Genomic DNA, 9403 nt, shown 5'->3' with positions numbered 1-9403 from the left:
GGAGGGCAGCAAGAGAAATAGTGAATAGAAACAATGCACACAGTTTGTTTTTTGTCCAGGAGATGAATGCTATTTGCAAGGCCAGCTTTCTTTTTGATATTCCGATATTTTGGGGCACCAATCTTTACCCCAAATCCACCTGTGTTACTTATCCTTCTGCTAGCCTTGAACACTGAATACCCCGTGTTTCTAATTACCAACATCCTCCAAACCCACTCAGGGGCAGCACAAAAGGTAGGGACAGGGAGTGGATCAGACTGAACTTGGGGGGAGGAATAAGGCACCACTCCCTTGACCCTGTGGTGCCCACCTCTCACTACAGAAGCAACTTGTTTTATTTATTAGTTCTGGGGGTTGCAGGCTGGACTGGCATTTATTGGGCATCCTCAACTAATCTGGACAAGTTGGTGGTGAGGCAGCCTTCCTAAACCACTGCCATCCCTTGAGAGAGATTTTAAAATTGGTTGTTAGGGCTATTTCCTTAGAAGCCAGACCAGGTAAAGATGGCAGATTTTTTTTTCATGAAGGCTATTAGTGAAACTGGATGGGTTTTCCCTGCAATTGATAATGGTTTCCAAAATCATGACCAGACTTTTCATTCCAGATTTTAATTAAATTTATATTAGACCATTCTGCCGTGGCAGGATTCAGCCACAGTTCCCCAGAACATTGCTATTCCAGTGACAATACCATTATGTCACCATATTCATTGCTGTCCTTGAGAATGTATCTGTCTCCCTTCTCCTCATTTGTGTTAATGTGCTGTCACCTCTCCCAATCCTAATAATACAGATCTCTTCCTAGGGAAAACAACCCCCCTCCACCTATCTCTCCTATCTTGTATCCAATTGGCTAGCTCCCTCTGGATTCCATGTGATCTAACTTTAACTAACTAGTCTACCATGCAGAAACCATATAGTGGTTTCAGAGCTTCTCAGAGACCTGGATAGAATGGTCATGGAATACAACAAATTTATTTTACTTTAGTAATTTTCTGTTGTATAAGTTTCCATTTGACGTCTAGATAGATCTCCGAGACCTGATCAAGTGTATCCCAGTACTTTGTAGGAAGTTAGGAAAGTGATTGCTAGGTTTCTTGCTGCAATATTTATAACACGGTCGACACGGTGGCACAGTGGTTAGCACTGCTGCCTCACAGCGCCAGAGACCTGGGTTCAATTCCCGCCTCAGGTAACTGACTGTGTGGAGTTTGCACATTCTCCCCGTGTCTGCGTGGGTTTCCTCCGGGTGCTCCGGTTTCCTCCCACAGTCCAAAGATGTGCAGGTCAGGTGAATTGGCCATGCTAAATTGCCCGTAGTGTCAGGTGAAGGGGTAAATATAGGGGTATGGATGGGTTGCGCTTCGGCGGGGCGGTGTGGACTTGTTGGGCTGAAGGGCCTGTTTCCACACTGTAAGTAATCTAATCTAACATCAACAGCCACTAATGAGGTGCCAGAAGGCTGGAGAATGGATGGTGCACTATTATTTAAGAAAGACAGTAAGAAAATGTTAGGTAACTATCGACCAGTGAGCCTGACATCAGTGGTGGGTAAGTTGTTGTAGGGGATTCTGACAGATAGGATTGACATGTATTTGGAAAGGCAAGGACTGATGAGGGATAGTCAGCATGGCTTTGTGGGTGGGAAACTGTGTCTCACAAACTTGATTGAGCTTTTTGAAGACGTGACAAAAAAGATTGGTGTCGGTAGTATGGAAGACATTGTATGGACTTCAGCAAGATTTGAAACAAGGTTCTGCATGGTAGACTGGTTAGTTAAAGTTAGAGCACATGGAATCCAGAGGGAAATAGCCAATTAGGTACAAAATTGGCTTAAAGGTAGGAGAGAGGTGGTGGTGGGGTTTCCCAAAGAAAAGAGCTGTATTATTTTCCCTTTGTATCGACTTTGGACCCTTTGAAAGAGCTAAAAGGGCTTTAAAGTTGTCCATATCCTGGAAATTGATGTAAGGGGAACTTTATTTTTCTTTATAATGGGTAGAGAAGACTTTCCCTCTGACCTTTAGACTATTGGTGGCTCTGTCCCAGGAGCGTTCGATGGGGACAGCGCTGAGGGGGTTTGATTTTTAGTTTCCTGTGTGTTCAACTGAGTCACGAAATGTTTCTTTCACATTTTGACCCCTTACTGTCCCTGCCCCAAGAATGGTTGGTAAGGATAGAGTCAAGGAAGGCCATTTTTTTCTTTGGTTATTTGTTTTCTTTTTCCCCAGAGAGTCACCTTAACTTTATTTCGGTTCGTGTTGGGAAAATTTTGCTTTTCTGTTTTCGAAGAGTAGAGTGACTTATTATCTTGCATGTTACCTACATGGATTTTAGTAAGGGCTTTTGTCAAGGTCCCTCACAGCTATCCTGGTCCCAGGAGTGTCTGATGGGTGAGCTTGGCTTTTCTGTTTGCATCTTTTGTTTAAAAGAGTAGAGTTGTTTCTTGGACTGAAGGCCCATGCCCAGCACTGTGCTGCAGGGATTTTCATCTTTTATATAATTGATTTGGATGTGAATACATGAGGCATGGTTAGTAAGTTTGCAAATTGCAAAATTGGAAGTGCAGTGGAGAGTGAAGGAGGTTATCTCAGAGTTTGATGGGATCTTGATCAGATGGGCAAATGGTCTGAGGAGTGGTATATGGTGTTTAATTTAGGTCAATATGAGGTGCTGCGTTTTGGAAAGGCAAATCAGAGCAGGATTTATACACTTAATGGTAAGGTCCTCAGGAGTGTTTTTGAACAAAGAGACCAAGGGGTGCAGGTGTACGCCTTAATAGTGGAGTCACAGGTAGATAGGGTAATGAAGAAGGTGTTTGACACACTTGCCTTTATTGGTCAGTGCTCTGATGTAGGAGCTGGGAGATCATATTGCAGCTGTACAGGACATTGGTGAAGCCACTTTTGGAATACTGCGTTCAATTCTGGTCTCCCTGCTACAAGAAAATATTGTTAAACTTGAAAGAGTTCAGAAAAGATTTTCAAGGATTTTGCCAAGTTTGGAATGCTCGAGCTACAAGGCGAGGTGGAAGAGGCTGGGCCTGTTTTCCCTGGAGCATTGGAGGCTGAGGGGTGACCGTATAGACGTTTATAATATTATGAGGGGCATGGATAGGGTGAATATCTTTTTTCCAGGATAGGGCAGTTCAAAACTAGAGGGCAAAGATTTAAGGTGAGAGGGGAAAGATTTAAAAGGGACCTGAGGGGCAATTTGTTCACACAGAAGGTGGTGCATGTACGGAACAAGCTGCCAGAGGAAGTGGTGGAGGCTGGTACAATTACAACATTTAAAAGGCATCTGGATAGGTATATAAATAGTAAGGGTTTAGAGGGATATGGGCCATGTGGGACAAGGTAAATTTAGTCTATCCGGTCAGCATAGAAAAGTTGGATGGAAGGATGTGTTTCTGTGCTGTATGACTCTATGTTTATTTATTTGATTTTGTACAGTGCCCCAGTTGGATCCATTTCACGAGTCTTATTTTGAACTTCCTGAAAGAGTGGATGAAGCTTTGCTCTGTATTTTAACCCCTTGATGTCCCTGTCCTGGCAGTGTTTAATTGGGACAATGTCAAGGGAACTTTACTTTCTGTTTACTTTTAGTTTTCGGAACAGAGAGATCTTTACTCTGGATTGAACAACTTTACTGTCCCTGCCCTTAGAATGTTAGATGGGGCTGAAGTCAAGGGAACTTTGCTTTCAGTTTTCTTTTAGTTCAAGGGAGTAGAGACAGCTTTGTTCTGCATCTAACCCTGCATTGTCCCTGTCCCTGGACTGTTTTACGAAGGACCTTCCTTTTAGTTTAAAAGAGTTGAGGAAACTTTACTTTCAAAGGAAGCTTTACTCTATTTTTAACCCTATGCTGTCCCTGTCCTGCGAGTCTTTGATTTGGATGGTATTGAGGGAACTTTACTTTCTGCTTACTTCTACAAGAATCGATTGGATGTGGAGAAGATCTTTCCACTGGTCAAAGAGACTAAAACCTCAGGGCAGAGCCTCAGAGTGAAAGAACGACCCTTCAGAACTGAGATGAGGAGATATTTCTTCAGCCAGAGGGTGGAACTCATTGCTAAAGAGGGCTGTGGAGGCCAAGTCATTGAGTGTATTTAAGACAGAGATAGGTTCCTGATTAGTAGGGGGATTAAGTGTTATTGGGAGAAGGCAGGAAATTTGGGTTAAGAGACGTATCAACCATAATCGAATGGCAAGCAGACTTGATGGGCTGAATGGCTTAATCTGCTCCTATATCATATGGTCTGCAATTCTGGCACAAGCTATGGCCTCATAATCATCACTTCTCCAAACAGTTGCCTGAATCTGAAATTTACAAGTTCCCTCCCTAATCCTCTTGGCTTTTAAGACTAATGTCTTTAGTAAAGCCTTCACTAAGGTTCTGCATGGTAGACTAATTAGTAAAGTAAGATCACATCAGCTTCAGGTAAGTTTGCCAGTTGAATACAAAATTGGCTTAGTGCTTGGAGACAGAAGGTAAGAACTAGGAGCAGGAGTAGGCCATCTGGCCCCTCAACCCTGCTCCACCATTCAATCAGATCATGGCTGATCTTTTCATGGACTCAGACCAACTTACCCACCCACTCACTATAACCCTTCATTCCTTTAATGTTCAAAAATGTATCCGTCTTTGCCTTAAAATCATAGAACAGTATAGCATAATACAGGCCCTTCAGCCATCGATGTTGTGCTGACCTTTTATTCTGCTCTAAGCTCAGACAAACCTACATACCCTTCATTGTACTAGTTTCCATGTACTAATCATTCAACGAGGTAACCACAACTGCTTCACTGGGCAGTGAATTCCATGAAGAGGATGGTAGTGAAGGAAGAAAGATCCTATGAGGAGGCAGGGGTGGCCGTGGCTGATGAGGGAAGTTAAGAAACATATAAAGTTAAAAGGGAAAAAGTATAACATAGCAAAGATAAGTGGGAAAACGGAGGACTGGGGAAGCTTTTAAAGAACAACAGACGATTACGAAGAAGGAAATACGCAGAAAAAAAATGAGGTACAAAGGTAAACTGGCCAAAAATATAAAGGAGGATAGTAAAAGCTTTTTTAGGTATGTGAAAGGCAAAAAAATGGTTAAGACTAAAATTGGGCCCTTGCAGACAGAAACAGGGGAATATATTAAGGGGGCACGGTGGCACGGTGGTTAGCACTGCTGCCTCACAGCGCCGGAGACCCGGGTTCAATTCCCGCCTCAGGCGACTGACTGTGTGGAGTTTGCACGTTCTCCCCGTGTCTGCGTGGGTTTCCTCCGGGTGCTCCGGTTTCCTCCCACAGTCCAAAGATGTGCAGGTTAGGTGAATTGGCCATGCTAAATTGCCCGTAGTGTTAGGTAAGGGGTAGATGTAGATCTCGATGTAGATGTAGGGGTATGGGTGGGTTACGCTTCGGCGGGGCGGTGTGGACTTGTTGGGCCGGAGGGCCTGTTTCCACACTGTAAGTAATCTAATCTAAATGGCAGAAGAGTTGAATTGGTACTTCAGATCTGTGTTCACTGGGGAAGACACAAGCAATCACCCAGAGGTAACAGTGGCTGAAGGACCTGAACTTAAGGGAATTTATATTTGCCAGGAATTGGTGTTAGAGAGACTATTAGGTTTGAAGGTTGATAAGTCCCCAGGGCCTGATGGTCTACATCCCAGGGTACTGAAGGAGGTGGCTCGAGAAATCGTGGATGCGTTGGTGACTATTTTCCAGAGTTCGATAGATTCAGGATCAGTTCCTGCGGATTGGAGGGTGGCTAATGTTGTACCACTTTTTATGAAATGTGGGAGAGAGAAAGCAGGGAATTATAGACCAGTTAGTCTGACCTCAGTGGTAGGAAAGATGCTGGAGTCAATTATAAAGGATGAAATTACGGCACATCTGGAAAGCAGTAATAAGATAGCTCAGAGTCAGCATGGATTTATGAAGGGTAAATCATGCTTGACTAATCTTCTGGAATTTTTTGAGGATGTAACTCTGAAGATGGACAAGGGAGATCCAGTGGATGTAGTGTACCTGGACTTTCAGAAAGCCTTTGATAAAGTCCCACATAGGAGGTTAGTGAGCAAAATTAGGGCGCATGGTATTGGGGGCAAAGTACTAACTTGGATTGAAAATTGGTTGGCTGATAGGAAACAAAGAGTAGTGATAAACGGCTCCCTTTCGGAATGGCAGGCAGTGACCAGTGGTGTGCCGCAGGGATCAGTGCTGGGACCGCAGCTTTTTACAATATATATTAATGATATAGAACATGGTCTTATTAGTAACATTAGCAAATTTGCTGATGATACAAAGCTGGGTGGCAGGGTGAAATGTGAGGAGGATGTTAGGAGATTATAGGGTGACCTGGACAGGTTAGGTGAGTGGACAGATGCATGGCAGATGCAGTTTAATGTGGATAAATGTATGGTTATCCACTTTGGTGGCAAGAACAGGAAGGCAGATTACTACCTAAATGGAGTCATTAGGTAAAGGGGCAGTACAAAGAGATCTGGGTGTTCTTGTACACCAGTCAATGAAGGTAAGCATGCAGGTACAGCAGGTAGTAAAGAAGGTAGTAAGAGGAGTGTTGGAAGTTGAATAATGATTCATGCACTTTGTGTCTTTCACTGTGTCTCACACCTGCACACACACACCATGGGTGCTGGGGAATAAAAATAAGCAAAAGAAAAAAAAAAGAAAAAAAAAGTAAAGAAGGTAGTAATAGCATGCTGGCCTTCATAACAAGAGGGATTGAGTATAGAAGCAAAGAGGTTCTTCTGCAGCTGTACAGGGCCTGGTGAGACCGCATCTGGAATATTGTGTGCAGTTCTGGTCTCCAAATTTGAGGAAAGACATTCTGGCTATTGAGGGAGTGCAGCTATTGAGGTTATTGAGGGAGTGCTATTGAGGTTCACGAGATCAATTCCTGGAATGGCGGGACTATCTTATGTTGAAAGATTGGAGCAACTGGACTTGTATATCCTTGAGTTTAGAAGACTGAGAGGGGATCTGATTGAGACATATAAGATTATTAAGGGATTGGACACTCTGGAGGCAGGAAACGTGTTTCCGCTGATGGGCGAGTCCCAAACCAGAGGACACAGCTTAAAAATAAGCGGTAGGCCATTTAAGACAGAGATGAGAAACTTCTTCACCCAGAGAGTGGTGGCTGTGTGGAATGCTCTGCCCCAGAAGGCAGTGGAGGCCCACTCTCTGGATTCGTTTAAGAAAGAGTTGGATAGAGCTCTCAAGGATAGTGGAATCAAGGGTTATGAAGATAAGGCAGGAACAGGATATTGATTAAGGATGATCAGCCATGATCATATTGAATGGTGGTACAGGCTCGAAGGGCAGAATGGCCAACTCCTTCACCTATTGTCTATTGTTTTACTGGGGAGATGGTAGAATTGTCACTAGATTAACACTCCAGACCTCAATGTTCTAAGACTGGGAATTCAAATCCCACAATGGCAAAACAGTGAAATTTGGCTTCAATACAATCTGGAATAAGTTTATGATTGTGTGTTTTCTTAAGTTTTTTTCTGTAGTATAAGATTCCATTTTGCCTTTTGAACTCTGTTTGTTTTCGGGTTGGTGCCCCAGGAAGAGAGCTGTCTTATTTTCCCTTTGTTTCAATTTTTGACCCACTGGAAGACCCATGGGCGCTGTAATCTTATCAAGAAATATTTATTCCACATTTTGACCCATGTTGCCCCTACCTCAAGAGTAGTTGGTGGGTGTAGAGCCAAGAAAAGCCATTCTTTGTTTATTTGTTGTTTGGCTTTTCCCAGAGTCACCGGAGTTTCATTTTGGTTCAAACGTTAGGGAAACATTCACTTTTCCATTTTGTAAGGGTAGAGTGAGCTTTGCTCTGGACCCTGTGATGGGAGTGGTATTGGGGTTGGAGGGGGAGGGGGAGGAACCTTGACCAATTTTTTAAGACAGACAAAGGGGGGTTGTTTATCAGACCAGAGGCCTGTGTCCCAGTGTTCATCAGGGATTCATACTTTTATTTGTTATTTACATAACTGTTTTGCATGAGAATATAGGCGCATGGTTAGTGAGTCTGTGGATGATTCCAGGATTGGTGATACAGTGAACAATGATGAAGGTTATCTCAGATTGCAAAGAAATGTTGATCAATTGAATCAATAGGATGAAGGTTAACAGCTGGATTTTAATTTAGGTAAATATGAGATGAATATCCTTTATTGTCACATGCATTCACTTTAAAATACAGTGAAAAGTGTGTACTGTCACTCATACGCAAGTGCCATTCACAAAATAAAACTTAATCAAAGATAACTTATAACGAGTACCATGTTTCCTTCTCCGCTGCTATAGCATACCACTGCCAGAGTCCCACACCATGCTGCACAGTGTCCCGCTCCGGGATTCCCCACCCACACCATGCTGCACAGTGTCCCGCTCCGGGATTCCCCACCCACACCATGCTGCACAGTGTCCCGCTCCGGGATTCCCCACCCACACCATGCTGCACAGTGTCCCGCTCCGGGATTCCCCACCCACACCACGCTGCAGAGAGTGTCCTGCTCAAGTCTTACCAGGCTGACCAACCATCTCTGCAGCCGCACATGTCTTAGTGACTCCACAGTCCATCAAAATCATCTCCTGTTGAACAGCTCTCATTATCAGGTACATTAAAGGAAAAAGAGAAGGGGTAGATGGAAAAGAAAATGCAGACAAGGAAGACAAGCCCAGCCTAGACAAGGAGCCTGTATGCTGCCTACTCCACCACTGCCATCTTGGAATATAAACTTTGGGTAGTGTTGCAGAAATAAGACCTAGGGGATTCAGGTACATGATTCTTTGAAATTTGCATCAAGGTAGACAGGGTGGTTAAGGCAGCATTTGGCACGCTTGCCTTTATTGCTCAAACCTTTTGAGTATAGGAGTTGGGAGTTGATGGGCAACATTTTGACACAGAGTGGTTTGTGTTTGGAGTGAACTGCTAGAGGAAGTGGTGATGTAGGTACAGTTATAACATTTAAAAGACATTTAGATAAGTTCATGATTAGGAAAGGTTTAGAGAGATATGGGCTGAATGCAAGGCAAGTGGGACTGGTTTAGCTTGGGAATATGATCGGCATGGACTAGTTGGACCAAAGGGTCTGGTTCCATGCTGGATGACTCAGTAATTTTGGAGTTGGTTTAGCTGCGGACTTCAGTGAAAGATCCATTCTATGTTGTTACACTATTCCACCAACACACATCCTAAAAGGTAATCAATACATGTGCATAGCCAACTCATTCCCCACATGCTGCACATTCTGTGCATCCACCAAGCTAAGGGGGAAGTTCAAAACTCTTTAAAATCCATCATTTGACCAACTTTCTAATCATACCTCCTGCAGAGGCTCGGTGTCAATTTTAACTTGTTTGCAAACTCACTTCAG

The sequence above is a fragment of the Chiloscyllium punctatum genome, chromosome 26 (genome assembly GCF_047496795.1).
Source record: "Chiloscyllium punctatum isolate Juve2018m chromosome 26, sChiPun1.3, whole genome shotgun sequence".
In the NCBI taxonomy this organism is placed as follows: domain Eukaryota; kingdom Metazoa; phylum Chordata; class Chondrichthyes; order Orectolobiformes; family Hemiscylliidae; genus Chiloscyllium; species Chiloscyllium punctatum.
Note: the sequence above shows the minus strand (reverse complement) of the source record.